Source organism: Saccostrea echinata, unplaced genomic scaffold (genome assembly GCF_033153115.1).
Source record: "Saccostrea echinata isolate AGI-Se365-2 ecotype Australia unplaced genomic scaffold, CSIRO_AGI_Sech_v1 ptg000006l, whole genome shotgun sequence".
NCBI classification, from domain to species: domain Eukaryota; kingdom Metazoa; phylum Mollusca; class Bivalvia; order Ostreida; family Ostreidae; genus Saccostrea; species Saccostrea echinata.
Window position 1 is genome coordinate 3987598 of NW_026889755.1, and position 21655 is coordinate 4009252.

A 21655-nucleotide genomic window follows, 5' to 3' on the forward strand; every position below is an offset into this window, starting at 1 on the left:
AAAATCAAAAAAGTGAACTCAATAATTTTTACGGTGCCTCCATACACCAAGGCTGAGTTTGAATCCCACTGAAGCCTTTGTTTGCATTTTAATACTATTAAATAGAATTTTTTTAAAAACATTTTTTTAATCCTAAAATTGCACATTTTTCACTTTCATCGTGCTATCTTTCAAAATCAAGTAATTTCCTGTTGAATTGAGAAACGATAGGTGTATAGAGCCACCTTAATACTAAGTATTTTTGTGAATATAGAAATTGAAGTAAACTGGTATTGAAACAAACTGGTACACTGTATTGTCAAAACAAAATAGTCGCAAAATTTATAATACATCATAAATTTTTTTTATTAATATTTGAAACAAATATATGTAAAACATCAACATCAAACTTAGAACATTGTTTCCGTGGAGACGTATACGACCACTGCAGATTTTGAGGCCAGAAATAGTGAAACAAAAGGTCAAAGATCAAACTGGACATAGGAATACATTGACTGTGCAGTATTTAGAAAACCCTTTGCTTGAAAGACATTAAACTTGGTTCACTGCATGGTTCCTTTTAAAAAGTAAATGTTTTTAAACTAAATTCATTGGATTTCATTGAGAAATAAATGACCACCATGGAATTTGATACGACAAGGGCAATCTGGACATGGCAAAATTTTGACTGCTCAATATCTTAAGAACCCTTTCCTTGACAGATGTGAAATTTGGTATACGGGTTTTCCTGCGGTGTGGGTGGCCACATCGTCTCAAGCCACGGTCCGGAGGTCTTTCCTACCAGAATGGGAGAAAATCGTACATGTTCATTTTGGCCATGGTTTGCGACGATAAGGTGACCACTGAAGATTTTCTACTCTATAGACCGAGGGTGATTTTGTTTGATCAATATCTTGGGAACACTTTGCTCGACAGACATCAAACTTGGTGCATTAGTTCCTCGTAAAGGGGGAGGGGGGTATATTTCTGGGACATTTCTAGTTTAACTTTATCCTTCTAAAACCTACGGTTCGTCATTTAACTATTGTAACATCTGTCATCATGACTGACAGAAGATAGTAAAATACATATTGATAACGGAATAATATTTCTTCCTTCTTACATCTGGTACGCGATGCCTTCAAATATAGTATAGAATTGTTAAATTTATCTGTTTATGAAATAAAACCCCTGGTTACATGGTTTATGTTTTCTTCTCAGAAAAGATGAAGTCAATTATATTTTCCGAAACATTGAAACTGTATTTGCATAAAGAATACATTTAACAGTATCTAAATATGAAATCAAAGTAAAGGTATATGGATCTTTACCCAAATGATATTTAAATGCATATTAATAACAATATCTTAAGAAATATTTCTGACAAAAATGAGATTTTATCAAATGTTGTAAATGGTTGTTTTCAATAATACGTAAACTGTTTCATTATTTCAACTCTAAATATACACAACTGAAAATTGGAATTGTAAAATTTTTCATACATACCTTTTTTTACAGCCTCCGTACAAAAATATACAAATTAAACTTAAATTTCACCTTGTCTTTTCAGGAGTTTTATTACGTGCATCTATTAAGAGTAAACGTAAATCCCACGATGTCTACCTCTTTGTATTCCTACAAAACAAATCTTCACAGAAAAAAGAGAAGGAAAAGAAATATTCTCCCTTTTTTTTCCAGGGTAGTTTTATTCAATTTTAGAGCATAGGTAGACGATGTAATCCTTAACTAATTATGCTAGACGCATAAATCTTTCTGGTTACAGGGAATAAATTATTTTTAATGAAGCGAGCCTTTAGCTTAGAAGATGATAAAATTATTATCAAGGAAAATCTTTTGAAATGCCGAGACTTAGTTGCACGAAAGAAGAAAGCACATTTTAGTACGAGTTTTTAACACTCTTTCCGATTACTTGACTTTTTCACATGATAGATAATTGCATCTTCAACAAAATGAATTGCGGAAAGTCCCATATCTAGTGATCCGCCACCTAAAAATTACTTTAAGAAACATTTGATCTACACAAAAGTACAGTGCTGCCTCGTTATAAACCAACCAACCCCTCCGTTATAATGCCACCCCTGCTCACCGCCAAAAAAATCGAAGTCCCGATTTCCTCATTTTAGCCTATATCGCCATCCGCCAACGTATTTCAGGTACAATTTTGCCTATTACCTTTATTATCACCCCCGTTATTACCGCCAGTTAGAATACTTTTTTTCCAAAAATCAGATCGGTATGTCCGCGTTAGAAAGTAAAGTTAAATGACAAACATATATTTAAACTCCTCTAAATATTACATATATTCAACATGTTCAAAACTCATTTATATTAATAATATTATTTACATTAAATAATGTTGGCGGTAAAACGGAGGAACACCGTGATGCCAATATTAAGAGGATATTGGAGTTTCTCAATGACAATACTTTAGTTGTGTCTTGAAAAACAAGGTCTTCCAGCAGGATGTTGAAATTTCAATAGATTTTAATTGTGACCCTTTTAAACCCATCCGTTTTGAAATTGAATTAGATTACAAAATTCTAAATAAGAAGAAAACTCTTTCTGCGGCCTTGAATGCGATATATAGGTGGATCGATGACGTTCCAAGGATTAATAAAAGTTATTTTAACTTATTTGTCAATTCGATATATTCCATGACTTCGTAGGGCATCTGTTCGTAATCGACGTTAGGGGGACTGCCGCGGTAGCTCAGTCAGTAGAGCGCTCGCTCCATGATCAGAAGGTCTTGGGTTCAAATCCCAACCACGACTTACCTAAGTCGATAAAAATAGATAGCAATTGTCCCTTCTCTAAGCGATCGGCAATTTTAAGTAAAAGTTGCGGGTCTTTCGGAATGAGATCTTAAATACAAGGGCCCCGTGTCACAGGTGTCGTGGGCACGACAAAGATCCTTCACTGCTCAATGGCCCTGAGTGCCGAGTAAAGGTCTAAATTTGAGGTCCTTCACTAGTATATGGTAACGTTTCTATATAATTGAAAAATTCGTCATGGGACGTAAAACAACACGTATTCAAATAATATGAATCGTAAACTGAGGGGTGGGGGTGCTACAGAGTTCGATTGTCGTTCACAGCGCCGTGTAAAACCTATGCCGTAAACAAAGGTAGTGACCAATCCTTCGCCAAGCGCCAGGCACTATGAGTGAAAGTCTCCGGTCCTTTAAATTAAACCTAAAAAACCGGGGTCCCTTGTCAGAATAAGCGTTGGCACGATAAAAATCCCTCACTCAATGGGCCCGAGTGCCAAGTAAGAGACTTACTCTAAATTTGAAGCCCTTCACTGGCCCATGATGACGTCTTTTATGAGTAAAAAAATTCCCGAAAGTGATGTAAAACAATTTATTTTTATAAACACCAGTGTTAGTATTTCCCAGATGAATTTCTACATATGAGCAGGTTAATTCTTAAAAGTAGACAAGCTATTGACAAATTAATTGATGTTTTAGTGCTTTCATTAATTTTCTTTAGTCAGCAAACTTTTTAGGCGTGTCATATAGTGGAATTCAATTGTTTAAGCATACATATGGTGGGATTCATTTTTGTGCGAATCCGATTTCAACTTCCTCTGGGGGATGGGGGGGGTGAGGTCAGGACCCCCTCCCCTTCTGGAATTTGCAGTTATTGAATGTATATAGTATAGCAACTAAAAGTGACCTGTGACCTCACCCCCCCCCCCCGAAAACGCGGACCCCTGTTTAGTCGGTAGGAAAAGTCACATATGAAGCTTAAGAAGCCCCCCCCCCCCCTCCGACACACAAGATAGGTTTTTCACATTTTTCTTGTTTAAAAGAACATAAAAACATTGAATATTACGACTATTTCGTCTTATTGCTGAAATGAAACAATGTTTTGACAATATTAACATCCGTAACTCGATCTGGTTTCACCCCTCTGTAAAGAATCTTACCTAGATCTGCAAACAAAGAATTGTGGTCCCCCGCTTTGGGTGTCTTAGTGAATGGAATGCCATTATTTATGGCATATTGTAACTGACTTGTTTGTGTGTCCTGTCTTGTCTGTGCATCCGTACAAAAAAGACATAAAATATTCAAATAAAAACAGTTATGGCAAAGGTTATAGCTTCAAATGCTACATCAAAGTCATGAGGTCAAATATAATGCAATCCGAAAGATCTTATCACAATTAATACACATGTGGAAAAAATATATCAACAAGAGGCCCAGGGGCCACATTGCTCACCTGAGCACTATGGCTAGGAAAAAGCAGAAATCACTTCAATCTTGAAAGGTTGAAAAGTTTAAATATAAAAGTGGTTGGGGGGGGGGGGGTGTCAGGAATTGAACAAATTTGAATCTACATTATCTGAGGATGCTTCCATTTAAATATGACCAATCATGGCTTTGCTGTTCTTGAGTAGAAGATTTTTAAAGATTTAACCTATGTATTCCTATGTAAAACTTTGATCGCCCATTCTGGCCCCACCCGACCCCCAGGGGTCATGTTTGAACAAACTTGAATGTACACTATCTAAGAATGCTTCCATATAAATATGACCAATCATGGCTTTGCTATTCTTAACAAATATTTTTTTTAAAAGATTTTTACTATGTGTACCAGTGTAAAACTTTGATCGCCCATTGTGGCCCCACCCGACCCCCGGGGGTCATGATTCGAACAAATTTGTATGTACACTATCTGAGGATGCTACCATATAAATATGAGCAATCATGGCTTTGCTATTCTTAACAAATTTTTTTTTTTTAGAATTTTTACTATGTGTTCCTATGTAAAACTTTGATCGCCCATTGTGGCCCCACCCGACCCCCGGAGGTCATGATTTGAACAAATTTGAATGTACACTATCTGAGGATGCTACCATATAAATATGACCAATCATGGCTTTGCTGTTCTTGAGAAGAAGATTTTTACTATGTGTTCCTATGTAAAAATTTGATCGCCCATTGTGGCCCCACCCGACCCCCAGGGGTCATGAGTTGAATAAATTTGAATGTACACTATCTGAGGATGCTTCCATGTAAATATGACTAATCATGGCTTTGCTGTTCTTGAGAAGAAGATTTTTAAAGATTTTTCCTATATATTCCTATGTAAAACTTTGATCGCCCATTGTGGTCCCACCCGACCCCCGGGGGTCATGAGTTGAACAAACTTGAATCTACACTACCTGAGGCTGCTACCATATAAATATGACCAATGATGGCTCTGTTGTTCTTGAGAAGAAGATTTTTAAAGATTTTTCCTTATATTCCTATGCAAAACTTTGATCGCCCATTGTGGCCCCACCCGACCCCCGGGGGTCATGATTTGAACAAATTTGAATCTACACTACCTGAGGATGCTTCCAAGTAAATATGACCAATCATGGCTTTGCTGTTCTTGAGAAGAAGATTTTTGAAGATTTTTCCTATATATTCCTATGTAAAACTTTGATCGCCCATTGTGGCCCCACCAGACCCCCGGGGGTCATGTTTTGAACAAACTTGATTGTACACTATCTGAGGATGCTACCATATAAATATGACCAATTATGGCTTTGCTGTTCTTGAGAAGAAGATTTTTAAAGATTTTTCCTGTATATTTCCTATGTAAAACTTTGATCGCCCATTGCGGCCCCACCCTACCCCCGGGGGTCATGATTTGAACAAACTTGAATCTACACTACCTGAGGATGCTTTCAAATAAGTTTCATGTTTTCAAGCACAGTGGTTCTTGAGAAGAAGATTTTTTAATGGTGCCATTAATTTTTCACGAATTCTTAATTATCTCCCCTTGGAAGAGGGGGTGGCCCTTCATTTGAACAAACTTGAATCCCCCTTACCCAAGGATACTTTGTGGCAAGTTTGGTTGAAATTGGCCCAGTGGTTCTTGAGAAGAAGTCGAAAATGTGAAAAGTTGACAGACAGACAGACAGACGGACTACAGACAAAATGTGATCAGAAAAGCTCACTTGAGCCTTCGGCTCAGGTGAGCTAAAAACCAGAGTATACAATCGGAAAGGTCTTAAAACAGGTAATGCACATGTCACTGTAAATGCCGTGTCTTTTCTCAATCAAGTTATCAGCAATGTTAATATTTTTGAAAATAGGTCAAACTTGAAGGTCAAGGTTAAAAACCATATTACATTTGGAAACGCTTAATACAGGTACTACACGTGTTAAATATGAATGCCCTATCTTCTCTCCTTAAAGTGTTACATGTAGTAAACTGATAACATGTTTGAAAATTGGGTCAATCTTGAACAGGTTGGAGAGAATACTCGAAATCGGGTATTATCCGTGAAATCGCGTATAGTCCCCGAAATCGGGGAATCGTTGTATCCACGAAATCGGGTATAGGCGGTGTAATCACCTTATAAAACTTAAAGGCAGAGATTTTCAGCACCGCCTTCAAAAATACCTACCGTTCACGGTAGCTCAGTCGGTAGAGCGCTCGCTCCGTGATCGGGAGGTCGTGAGTTCGAATCTCGGCCGCGACAGACCCAAGTCGATAAAATGGGTAGCAACTGTTCCTTCGCCATGCGCTCGGCACTTTGAAGTGAAAGTTGCGGGTCTTTCGGATGAGACCTTAAAAACCGAGGCCCCGTGTCACGGCAGGCGTTGGCACGATAAAGATCCCTCACTGCTCAATGGCCCTGAGTGCCGAGTAAAGGTCAAAATTTGAAGCCCTTCACCGGTATATGGTGACGTCTCAATATGAGTGAAAAATTCTCGAATGGGACGTAAAACAACATACAATCAATCAATCAAAAATACCTGGTCTGTGTACCCTTGTCAATCAAGTGCATTAAGGTACATCATTGGGTGCTAGAACTTGATTGACATTTACTTACTAGTCCTTGTGTATACCCTGTACACATTGTTTGGCACCCCTGGTGACTTTTGACCCTTTGATATTTACCACACATGGTATAAACAATAGAGAAGCTGTATTACTATGGAATTTTAAGCTTGATAACATATTTACATATACACACACCTTTTGTATTTGAAATAATTATGATATTCATCATGATAATATATATCAAAATTAGGTATAACTTTTTTTCAAAGATCAACAAATACTTTAAATAATAATATTTTTTATAATGGGTGGGGATGCTTTAACACACATTCAATTACAAATTAATAAAAATTACTGCATGAGATTAACTTTATTTACAACTTTTTATTTCTAATTTAAAATCATCTCAAAATCCCAACACAGGTAAAGTTTGACTTCTTGGGTATTCTACTGTGTATTAAATCACTTCCTGTGTATAAGGATTGGGAGACAAACGACCACAGATAGACTGCTAGCCCTCAAGGCATTCACACCTGTGCAAAATAAGCCCCTCCCTCACCTGGAATTTACCACCCGGTAAAAAATCTCTGCCTTTAAACAATGGGATGGCGCAGTTTGCCGAGTCAACTTTCACCTAGAGACAAATGTTATCTAAAGGTATCACTAGCCAAATAACAATTTGGAAGTCTGAATTAATGCGCATAGGACAACAAATACCCGTGGAGCTTAGTACATTTCATTATCTGCACCTAAACAAACGTTCGTTCTGCTTTTATATTTTATATAAAGTTAAATGCATTTGCATCTTCTTCATGTTCATACCCTATACAACAGAACTATTAAATATCAGAAGTCTGGAATTTATAATATTTCCACATCAATACGACAAACATGAACATTTTGTAAATAATTCAATTTATACCGAAACACATTTCACACACAAAATAATCTGACATTTAAACAGGGGGTTTTCTATCGTATTTAATTATGCGTCAATAATTGCTTTAACATTCATTTTGTGCATAAAAATAATTCATTACAGAATGTATAAACTATTTAATGGTTAAAATTTATCAAATTACGGCAAAAACTAATATAACGCGTATATTATTTAGTATTTTTTCGGAGGGGGGGGGGTGTTATGAATCTATTTTCATCAGTTGATATTTTTGTCGTTGAATAGCATTCCTTACATATATCTTGTACCAGTACATATGTTTTATAAACAGAGAATGACAATTAAAGCTAATTCCCAGAAGTTATAAAAGGCGACATATTCTTTCTTATTTTTTTTTTAAAATTATTAAAATTTCCTTTGGATTCAACACGCCTCCAACGTTTTAGCAAAGACAATGATGTTCTCAGCAACATAGCTTGTGAAAGAAAATAACTGTTGATCGTTTAATTTCGCCGAGTCGGCAATATTTTACCATTTTTCGGCGACTTCAAGGGACGAAAGTGAATAGCTATAACGGTTGTTACTAGCTGCTTACATTAATTATTCCTTGTCCGGACTATCTCGGTCAAGGGAAAATTAACCTCGAATGTGTTATGCATGTGTCCAAGAGAAACATCCCTCCCCTTTCAAAATAATCGAATTAAATGTAAAATGTTATTGTAGAGTTTTGTGCTAAACATCATTGAATGGTATATATTCATTGCATGATAAAGAGAGAAGATCTTTTCATCTAATAAAATCATATTGATTCCCTATTTTGCCCTCTTGAGTGAATAGAATTCTTCATATCTCCAAAACATTCATGCAATAATTGTTTATATACCGAAACAATATGAGGTTAAAATAGAAACCTGTTATTTTCTACCACATTCAACAAGTTTTAAAAATAACTAAACTTCATGTTTATTTTTTAACACATTTTTCACCATAGATGAATAATAAAAAAAAGTGATAACCATGAGTAATTAGTATCACAGATTACAGAAAAGACAGGAAATAATGAAGTTTTAGTTCCCTGTCACGTGACGTACTGTCTAGAATCAATCAGATAACGTATTTTAGCATATTATAATGAAGTTTAAAGCGATATAACCTAAAATAACCAACAGACTCTGAAGGGAAAATCTACCCTGTCTATCCAGTACTATAATAATAATAAAAGAAAGTGTCTCCAATCTGTATGGATGATTAATTAAAAACAATGCAGCTCAAGACTTAAGCTAAGACGCGATTGAACACTCCACTTCAGTTTGTTCATATGTATAAAAAGTAAAAAAAGTATAATATGTGAAAACTTTAATATATAATTCATATTTGAATATTAGTTCTATATTGAGAATGTATAATAAGCACATGAAAAGATGTGCGAATTGGATTTTTTAAAATTTATTTATATGAACCAAGCCCCCCCCCCTTCCCTCACCCCAGCTAAACGAAAATCGCTTTAACAAGACATCTCGTTCTCAATTTCCACACAAACACATACAGGTAAAATAACGTCGCTTGCATTAATCAAAATGCAACCAAAACATTGGCGGGTTCTTTGAATGAAAATTTTCATGGTAAACTGACATTAAAATATTTTCTTTAAAAAATACGCACCTCCCCCTTTCCCCACGGGAATTGCAGGTCTGTATACATACACCACAGGAGGAACTGATGATTTTACTAAAGATTCTTTACCTTTATCAATATGCACTGTATTAATTTTTAAAAATGTATTTAAGTTTGCATGCATGTACACATGTAGATATTAAATTTATTTCATTTTATATCATTTTTCAACCTGCTTTCCCTTTGTTGTTTTTTTATGTTTGTTTGTTTGTTTTTATTTTATTTTTTTCCCTTACGAAAACGTCGGTATTCTGTATCGATGAGAAATGCATGTACTTACCAACTGAGGAATAATTTAAATTTAACGTGAAAGGGACTCCATACATTTTTTAGTAAAAAATACATAACACAGAGTTAGTCGTTAAATTTCTTCAAAGTTTTACATTTTGTGAATAATGCACATGTTAAGAAATTAAGCTTGGGGAATAATTTATAGGGAAATAAACACAGACGACATATAGTTATTTGGTTTTAGAACTTGTACTGAAAAATAATGACGCCACCGTGCCTTCTTTGCTACCCCAGCAGTGTTTGTCGTGTGATTTTAAACTTGTCAGACAACCATTTAAATTGAGTTCAATAAAAATAAACTCCCAACATACTGATGTACAAGTAACACTAACTGACACAATGCGCCGTTGCTTTATTTTTCTGTTTTTACAGAAAGTTGCACGGTATACCCGATTACGCGGATTCAACGATACCCTGATATCGAGGACTATACGCGATTTCACGGATAATGCCCGATTTCGAGTATTCTCTCCAACCTGTTGAAGGTCAAGATCACATGGTTGAATATCATAGCACATTCGGAAACATTTTGACACAGGTAATGCACTTGTCGAATATTAAACACAAAAGAAAAAAAATTAAAATAAGATCAACATGAAAATCAAGGTAAAGGGTCAAAAATCATAGCATGCTCAGAAACGTCACAGGTAATGTACATATGAAATTCTTTTCTCAATCAAAAGTAATAAACAAAAATATTTTTTTGAAAAGTAGGTCAGACTTCAAGATCAAGGTCACGGGGTTAAAAACCCTAGGTCTTATCACAGATGATGTACATATATAATATTTTCTCCTTTAAAATTTAAGGTCACGGGGTCAAAAACCCTAGGTCTTATCACAGATGATGTACATATATAATATTTTCTCCTTTAAAATTTAATTACCAATTAAAAGTAATGTTAAAAATATTTGAAAAGTAGGTCAAACTTCAAGGTCAAGAGGTCAAAAATCAAAGTATCTTGTCACAGGTAATGCACTTGTCAAATATTAAAGCCTGATCTTTTCTCAATCAAAAGTTATAAGCAAAGATAACATTATTCAAAAGAAGGTCAACATCATGATCAAGGTCAGAGGGTCAACAATCATAGTCCTTTTTGAAAGGTCTTGTCACGGGTAATTTATATGTGTAATATGAAAGCCCTATCTCATTTCTTTCAAAAGTGAAGACTAATTTGAAGTAATGTTATAATTTTTGAAAAGTGGATCATTCAAGGTCACGGGGTCAAAAATCAAAGTGTATTTGGAAAGGTCTTGTCACAGGTAATATACATGTAAAATATGAAAGCCCTGTCTCTTTAAAAAGTAATGACCAAAGTTAAAGATTTTGTGACTGACAGACGGGCAGCTAGACAGACGAATGAGATTTAATGTCCCTTCACTTTCACGACAGCGGGGAACAAAAAATTAGAGTGATTTTTTTTTTTTCAGAAAATGCTCCAGAGGTAACCTAATTTTAAATCATGAGCAAAAGTTTGGCAATTTTTTTTTCAAAAATTACCGTCACTGAAAAAGGGTAGCAATTCTGAGAATGTCTGCACATTATCAGGAGACATCTTAATGAATATCTTAGATACAAAGAGCAAAAATTAAATGACAAAATCATTCCAAATAAAAAAAACAAAGACAAATTTATTATTCCAAAAAGAAATCAAGGTTTACAATTTGAAGATTTAACCGACGGACCAAGTTTATAAAACGTTAATCTTTGTTGCGACGTGTGTAATTTCCCACATGGATCGCAATAAATGTACATGTATACGTGGCTTTTTAGAAGTATGTGATTTTACATCATGCCTGGTGTGTTTATGCCTTTCTTTTAATGCTGTATGAGAACATATTATAATGATGTCTTCTACTTCTTCTGATGGTTCTTCGACTGCCAATAATATATAGTCGCCCATCCTTAAAAAATAAAAAAAAAAACAGTTAATAATTATGGACATTTGTTTTATCAGAACACAGTTAATATAACATTTTTTAAAATACATGAAGGTCACCTGATTTACCATTTGACCTATTGCATTTTTGGTTCTCGTCTGTGGACGTCCGTCTTATGACCATCCCTGTCTGTGAGTTAAATGTGTGTATGGACTATGGTACTCAGGTGACCGTGACTACTTGTGGATCTCTTGTTTGTTGAATTAGATGTCAATTCAACTCGAGTTAATGTTAGAAACGAACAATACAATTCGAACAGTCGCGTTTGAAACACAGTGATTACAATGACAGAGGTATCTTATACTGAAAATGTTTATATCTCTTGTGGACTATAAACAACGTAAAAGCGTTAAATGGATGTGTATGTTTGTGAGCAAACGACTGCATTTTTAAATTTCTACTTACAGCATTCATACAATTTTATTACAAACAATTGACACTTATTAGCTTATTCAGTGGGATATTCGGAATGATAATTACGTTAATTCATCATCTTTTTGAGTCAGGTATTATGCTTGCAATTTGACAGACACTTGTTCTTTTCTAGGTTTGTTTACACGCTTCGATACTCAAGAACAGTAAGATTATATTAAGAGAAGTGTTCATGACGAAGACTTCTCTTAATATGATCTTACTGACTTAGAACCCAAGCCAATCAAAATCAATGATTCAAAAATAAACTCCTCCCATGATTGTGTCATAATGGACATTTTCGGTTGGATGAACTTCTACAGCTATCAGTGACTATGGATAAAGAAGTGTGGAAACCGTGTTGTGCCAAAATGAAATAACTAATGCAAACAAATGATATAATCTAGTCAATCAAAATGGTCATTAAATACTTTCGATAGTGCATTTTTTAATGGTTCAAAACAAAAAGTATTCCATAAAGTATATTGTTTCATTTGCGCAAAATACCAAACGCCAAAACCGTAATACTATTAAATGATATGTATTCTGTATATATAAACCACAGTATTTCTGACCCCTTGAAAATAAAATTAATCTGGCAAGTAGGTTATAAACTTTGGCTTGGGATTCAGCTCAGTTACTAGCTCGAAAGAGAAATTTGGAGTATGGCTCCAAATACATGTAATTTGTTTATAAAACTTGCCTTCAAATTCTTACTCAGAAGTTTGAAGTCTAGTACGTGCTCGAAATGTAGGTTATAAAACTTACGACAAAGAAAGACATGTGACGCTGAAAGCTGGGGTAACTTTATAAAAAGTAAGCTTTACTCCGACAATCAAATACTGGGAACGCATTCCAAAAAATTTTCGAGATAGAGCCATCGTCGGGCAAGGGATGTTAGGAATGAATCGTGAAGAATGGAATGTGAAATTCGTGGAACTCGTAAATTTACTTACCTTGTCATTGGTCATTTGCAAATTATTTTATTAAAAAACATTCTGATTGTACACACAAGTACTCTGAAGTTGACATTAAAAGATGCTTGGGTTTCTGATTGACAATATCTATGTGGTTTTTGGAGACCAGGTCTTCCAGCAATCTATTGGAATTCCCATGGGTACCAATTGCGCCCCGTTATTAGCAGACATTTTTTTGTATTCATATGAAGCAGAATTAGTCCAAAATCTTATACGTGAATAGAAGAAAACACTTGCTGTGGCCTTCAACTCGACATTTAGATATATCGACGACGTACTGTCAATTATCAATGGTTATTTCCATTCTTGTGCCGATACGATATATCCTGGTGAGCTTGAGATAAAAGATACCACAGAGTCTGACACATCTGTTTCATATTTGGATATTTTAATTGAAAAAGACGTTAATGGTAATCTAACAACCAAGTTTTATGATAAACGTGATGACTTTAACTTTTCAATCGTCAACTTCCCTTAAGTATGCAGCAATATACCTTCATCACCTGCATACGGGGTCTATATCTCTCAGTTGATTCGATACGCAAGAGCATGCTCTACGTATGTACAATTTCTAAAACGAGGTAAATTATTGACAAACAAGTTGATGAAACAAGAATATATTTTAAGTGCATAATGCGCTCAATACTAATTATCCGTAGTCGCTATTTTGTAAATGTTTACCCAACCGAAAATGTTCAATAGTGTCATGCCTGAATTGATTGCTGAAACTACATATACATGTCCGATACACACACACACAATATCGAACACGCGCAGTTTCAGAATGGACCTCCAACCCATTCAGGGTAGCATGAACTTAACGAGGCCGAGTCTAATTATTTTTACCCTAAATATTTTGATAAATTTATCGAATGATTTTTTTTTACTTTTATATTAATTATTTTAAGATAAAAGAATCAAATGTTTACCATCTTCATTTCTTAATTTGTAAAATTTTACCATTGGGCCCGATGGGAATTTGTTTGAAAAGCGCCAAATTATCATTTTCCTCATATTTTTTTGGTATTTCTGCCCTAAGGATTTCCTTCTCAGTCAAATACATGACAGTTAAAAGTCAATAAATTGTGAAATTTCAAAAAAGTTGACCATCTGGTTTGGTCTAGGTATTTTTACAAAGTTTATTTTTCCTATGCCTAATACCTCTAAATTTGCCACATTGCGGCTTTTATTTTGTATATATTGGGGCAGATGAATTATTTTGTTAAAAAATAACAATGTTTAGATTTCTGGTATGTTTTTTTGATTTTCTGTCAGCAGTTTTCAATACAATGTGTATGGACGTCTTGAAATGCGTCATTCTTCAGAGTCGCATTGCTTACAGAACCGGAAAACAATGATGTCGTGAAAGTCATCTCAGCGTTTTTTTTCCCTAACTATTGTCTTAAAAGCACATTTTAAGTCCCATAATCATTACTGATTATGTAATATAATGTTAATCTTGTATTAAAATTACAATACTTAGGTTAGGTATTATGTTGCACCTACGACTGCATGAAACTAAAAAGCTGCGCAAAGTCATGTGCACTCGAATCAGACTCGGTCTTGTTAAATGAAGTTGTTCTTGATTTACTGAGAGACTGGGAAGGTGAGGATATTAAAGCTAATGAGGCAATGAATATCCTTGTACCAAAAATCTTTTTTATTTTTTCTATTTAATTGCGGTTTAATGACAAGGACATAGCCAGCAGGAGTGGACATCGCTCTAACGGCACATTAAAATACCATCAGGAACATTTTCCTCCAGTGCCCCCCCCCCCCAAAAATGATGAAAATAGTGCTTTAAATCGAGACAAGGTTGGTCTCTGATTAACATGACGACGATTTTATTTTTCTCTATGTGCCGCAATGTGTAGAAAAAAAAAAAGAAATAATATTCAAAAAGGTGACCAAAACTTAGAGTGGAAATAACAAAAAATGTAATTTCCAAGACCCGAAGAAATTTAATACGATTTTGAAACAGTGCATGTGCCTTGCATTATATATATTTTTTTCTTTGTGCAAGAAATGGAGGCAATAAAGAAACGCCAACATAACTGTTAAGGGTTTGGTTTTGTGTTCATCCAAGTGAAACTCGTACGAAATAAAAATCTCAATATCTTAATAAATACTTCTTGCTTACTCTTGAAAACTGACCTATGACACCTTCCATGGGAATGCTGTCTTGATATGTATGCAGTTTGATTGTCACTTGCAGTGTCATGCAGCAATAATGTGCATATTACACTTGCAGGACTGCACAGCTACAGGTCTAACAAAACGATAACATGACATTTGTTGTATATGTGCAGATAGTTGAACGTCATGGGTACAACTATTTGTTTCGTTCCTAACAATTCTGTGCGTACTTTTTCCATAACTGTCTGTTTTTCTTCAACTAGGCATGTCCGCCATGCGAAATCTGGGCGCTGCCATTCCGGTATTGAAACCAACTGACTATTTCTGTAATCTGATGTCTCTAGTACCCCGATTACACAAAGCAATTAGAGAGATATTTCGTAAAACATCTCCAGCTATTAGAATGTTTCGATCTAAATGTTTAATATTGTTTATTATAAAAGTAACATCGATGTTTACGTCATATCAGGGAATGCTCCGTCTTCGATTTTACAATGGACAGATAAATTAATACGCGCCCAGTTTTAGCAGTTCCGACTGAATTTAACGTCTGTTATTTCTTTTGCAGGTAAGGCTATTAATTACCTTTTATCAAATAAGCATATTAATCCTACAAATGTAGGACAATGTCATATAATATTGAAAAATTTTGCACGAAAATTAAGAACTATAATCACTCAGCGCAGTTTATTTCTGAGGTCTGTCATGCGATATTCGGCTAAAGTGAAAGTAGGAGCTGGTAAGTCGATATTTTGTGTTTATTGTGAATTATGAGCCTTATCTCAGAAATACGATATAACTCCTAGTATCAGTAATACATTTTGAGTGTGACAACGCCTGCGATCTAATGCACATCAATTTTAAAAAGGTTAAACGTTATACAAAGGGTCTGAGAATTTCCACGTGTTTCTTGCTGACCACAATTTGGTAGCGGGCAATATTTAAGGTTCCTCTAATAAATATTACTATGTTTCAAAATACTAAAAGCATTCGTTATTGTATAAAAATATAGTTCAGTCAAAAACATGGTTTCAAATATTATGAGTAGAGTAAAGAACTAAATTTTGTTTTCATTAATGAGCGATTTTTGTGTAAGATCCTTCATTGAGCCTCAGACACACCAAGTTAAATGTCCAATGACAGCTAAGTGAAGTGGCTCTACGTAGTACACATATATGGTAAATCAGATGTGTTATTTGTTGATCAAAATTTTGATATTCAAATTTTACTGCTTTTTTGTTTTACTTTTTGTAAAAGAGATGCAAGTATTATTAATTATTTATATAAATAATTTTCACATAACTTTGTACTGTATACAAACCATCATTTTGGACTTGGTCCTTCTGATTGCAGATTAGTGCAGTATATGTAGTTCTCATGGGGAAAAGTAAATTAAACGATAAAAATTTTCAAGGATGTCAACTTCATTTGCTTATTGCTTGATATGTAAATTTTTGAATGTTCATCAATTTGATGAAGAGTGCAGCAAAATTGAAAAATAGCTTTTTTTTTAAAGATGAAAATTGCATAAAGTATTAATAATTAATATTCTCTAGTTGAAATGGTTAAGATTGAAAACTTGAATTTCTGCAGCTGCATTGGTTTCATCAAAAAGGGAGTATAATAAGGGGGTCTTACCTGATCTTAAGTTACCATTGAGCATGCTGAATCAAATGCTACCAAGCATGCATGTTTATTTTTCATTGAATGTTCATTTTATGAAAGTTTTTCATATGCTCAATCAGACTTAGGTTGTTGGTTGCACTTGTAAGGAAGAGATAAGGTGCTGGGGGTGGGGTGGGGGGTGGGGGGTAAACCTTGGTATTGATCCATAAATACCATAATATTCTTGTAGAAACCTCTAAGATTTTTCTATAAAATTGAAGAAAAAAAATGAATGTACATGTAGCCACCACTTTATCTCAAAGGTTATTATTATTATATTTTTTTTGAGGACCTGCATTTTAATGGTACAGGCAAACCTTGTTATTTCTATCCTGATGGGACCAATAAAAAAAATCAAGAAATCTGATATAGTTTGACACATTGAGGTTAAAATGCTTAAAGAAAAAATTGGAAGAGACTTTCAATGAAATATGAAGATAACAAACAATAATCAAATTCAAATTCACATAATTTCGAGAGATGGAAGCAAAACTCTATTCTTATAATGTCTCATAGAAAAAAGTCTAATCGGACACAGTTTCAGGAAATAAATACCATTCAGTTAAAACACTGACACCCTTCAACATGTTCAACAAAGATTAATATGAATATCTAGATTTAAAAGAATTGTTTTTGAACTTTTTTCCTAAAATTTATTATAACTATGTTTACCATGTTTACAGAATGCCTTGTTTCACAAAAAAGAACACTGTTGACAGATATTTTCTCTGGACTGTCAATTTCTGCATTTCATAATCATGTGATACCTGTGTTGGAGCTCTCCCAAAAACCTCCCCTGTAAGGTAAGTTTTATATCCCAATGAAATGATTCTGTAAATTTAATAGACATGTGTATAAGGGTATAAGGTAGGTGTTATAATCACAGTGAGCTGACTAGTCATTTTCATTTTGTATAATTGGATTCAGATGTTATTCTATGTGTACAGAATGAAAGAATGTACAATTTTTATGATGAGAAATATATATGCGGTTGGATGAAAAGAAAGATTTTGTTTAAGTGAATGTTGTGTATGTGTCCATCACATTGTCTCAAGCCATGGTTGGAGTCCGCCTACAGTTCTCTTCTACCCGAGGCTGCTTGAGTGAATTAAGTATTGTTATCATGAATAATCAAACCTAATATGTGTGATGTCACGTTATAACCCAATAAAAGTAATTGTTTATATTGCAGTTGACTTTTAACGATAAAAAAACAACTGTTAGGTAAACAGTGACTGAAAAAAGGAAGTCACTTCAGAGGTTATTTTTAAATAATTGAAAACTTCAATCTCTTTTGGAAGGAACTGTTTTTGATCATCTTCTTGTAGCTTACTAACACACATGTCATCATATCAGGTTTTTAAAATTCTGCCATCAAATCCTTACCTTGTCATTTAACCTTCAGATTTTGTACTTGTTTGCTTTATTTCATTATGATCTTATATGCTTGTCTCATCTACTTCCCAAGGCAAGATGACATGACCATCACTTGGGTTTACCTTAATTGATGTTATTTATGTTTGACCTCTTTGTACATACAGATTAGACTCATTTATCTCTATATGGATTAAACTACTCTGATCTACACTAATTGTAAATTAAAATAAGATATATTCAGTCCAACAATCAGTGTTAACCAACATTTACAATGTGACGATCATTGCTGAGGGATGTGTAGCCTTTGACCCTGAAATTTACATGTCTATCTTTGCATACTTTTTACTTAGTCATGATGTAAAGATTGAACTTTCAATTCAAGTTCCCTCTTTGAGAGTGATCAACAGTATTGTTTTTTTAGTGGTACATGTATGTTATAAATTATTTATATTTAATATTTTACAGATTTCAAAGTCAAGGAGATCATTCAAATGACAGAGGGTTTGGTCCATGTTGGTTTGTCTCAACAGTTAATCTTTTGGAAAGCAGTGTTGGAGAAAATATCAGCAAAATGTGAAGACTGTGATTTAGTTTCATATGATATGACTAAAGAAAGTTAATATTTTTGATTTCATGGTTGTATGAACAAATGCTATGAACTTTCCAAACATCATTTTAAAAAAAAGTTAATATGATGACCAAACAAAAATACATATTAATTTGAACTTTCCACGAGTTTACAATGAAGAACATTTTGGGATCTTGATACAGGATATTATAATAGTGTTTTATCTAATTTATTCATATTGTTTAGTGCATTAAATGCAAAAAAATGTTTTAAAGTCACTCTTGTGAAACCCATGCTAAGAAAACAGGTCTCAAATATCTTAGAGAGTTATATTAGAGTTATATTGTTAGAATGGAAGCTTATTTATAAAATTATACCTTATATCTTTAAAGAAAGTTTCACAAAAAATAGTCAAACATATACTGATTAACATATTAAAAGAAATATAATATCCTGGAAGTGATTGAGAATAAAAAAAGGTCATTTATCATCCTTTTCTTTTGTTCTTCTTGGTGACTTTTTTTTTACAATAATCAAAGACATTTACATTTTAGCTCATCTGAGCAGAGGCTCTATTGAACTTTTCTGATCAAAGAGTCTCTGGTGTCTGTCCATCTGTCATCCATAAAAATTAAACCCTAAAATAGGGGTATCAAAGTTTGACATGGGAATAGATAGGAAAAATCATCCTTTAATGAAGAACAAGGTAATGATTTACTCATAATGTATGCAAGCATCCTCAAGTAGTGAAGATTCAAGTTGGTCAAAATCATTTGCCAGACTTATTATTATAATAATATTAAAATATTCCCTATTTGTATTTTTTTCATTTTTTTTTCTTCAAATAAATCTGAGATCAGATTTTATATATAAATTGGTAAATGCATGTATACATGTGAAAAAAAAAAACTTTAGGAAACATATAAGCCATGTTAGCCATATTGATAATGAAATATCCTCATGTTGTGGAATCAGTTTTGGATTAGACATGGCCTTATGACCCAAGGTGGGGCCACAATATTGGCTCAAATTTGTTTTTATGAGAATTAAGGGGGATAAGAATGTCTTAGAAATCTGAAGAACACCAAGGTAACTCAAGTGAATGTTGTGGGCCAGGCCTCTTATTTAAATTGCCCACTTTCATTATCCCTGCAGCTTTTTAACATCTTATTTGGCATATTTTGTTAAGGAGAAAATTATTTTTCTAACATTAATTTCACTGTGTTTTGTACACACCATAGAGTAATATTTTAGATACATCTGGGCTTTCATATAAAGTGCTATTTTAGATCAACAGTGAGTCTCTTTAATTCTATTTTTAACACATTGCCATGTGGTTGGGACTACTTTCATGGCTAACATTTTCTTGTTTAACAAACAAGTATGCATTTAAAGAAATGTACCTATTGTAGTGAGTTTACATTTAAATCAAAGGTTCTTCACAAATAGTTGTAGCCACTTAATTGGTTTAACTATTTCACATTTTTTGGATTTTTTGGTGCACTACTAAAACCTGTGGCTGCGCAGTCCTGCAGGTGTATTGTGCACTTCATAGCTGCAAACTGTTGCAAGTGTCAATTAAGCTGCATATACCCAGAGATTGTTTTCATTATGAAGATGACATGGACCAGTTTTCAAGTGTTAGCAAGGCTTAATTTTTGAGATATTAAGGTTTTTATTTTTAGCGAGTCTCACTTGGCTGCACACAAAACCAAACCCTTAAGTGAGCCAATCGAAACACCGTTCAATATTTCAAAAATAAAACTATTCTTCATTATGAAAAATCGACTCTTCATGAGAATTGGAAAAAAATTGATTTGCTGAATAAGTGGGGTATGTTCTAATTTTAATATTTGGGTTACATACTGTAAAGCCTGTTTCATGTACACACCTTAACTCAGACAGAACTTAAAACATTCCTTGTAAAAGTAAGATTATAATAAGAGAAATCTTCGTCATGAAGAATGGGCGGAGCAGAGCGGAGGCCATTATTTAGGACGAAGATTTCTCTTAATATGATCTTGCTGACTTAGAACAGAACCCTAGCCAATCAAAAGAATGATTTAAAAATAAAGTCCTCCCATGATTGTGTCATAATAGTGTCATGTCTGAATTTGTCGTTCATTCTATATATACATATCCAACACACACACAAACAATATCGAACACACGCAATTTCAAAATGGACCTCCAATCCACCCTAACCAAAACATTATATAGTTAACAATAGTTTACTATAGCTATTATCATAATTATGTATTCAATTTGTTTAAATAATACCCAGGAGTAGAGAAGAAGATTTTCAAAGAAATAATGCACTTTCACTATATGATCTATATAGCCCCACCCTAGCACCAGAACCCCTGACCCTGGGGCCATCAATTTCACAATTTTTGTAGTCACCCTTGTTTATCATAAATATGTATTTAATTTGTTTCAATATAACCCAGGAGTAGAGAAGAAGATTTTCAAAGAAATAGTGCACTTTCACTATATGATCTATATAGCCCCGCCCTAGGACCAGTAACCCTGACCCTGGGGCCATGAATTTCACAATTTGGTAAACGGCTCAATGCTTATTTCAATCATGCCAACAGTTTGACTGCTTGATGTACAGGAGTAAAGAAGAAGATTTTTAAAGACTGCATGAATTTTTTTGTGTTTTTACCCTCAACCCTCAGACTCTGTAGTGCAAGGGCGACTCTACCAGAATTGTGAAATTCGTGGCCATAGGGTCAGGGGTTCTGGTGCTAGGGCGGGGCTCTATTGATTATGTAGTGAAAATGCATTAATTCTTAAAAAATCTGCTTCTCTGCTCCTGGGTATTATTTAAACAAACTAAGTACACTGTTACGATAAGCAAAGATGCCTCTTCCAAAAATTGTGAAATTCATGGCCCCAGGGACAGGGGTTCTGGTGCTAGGGCGGGGCTATACAG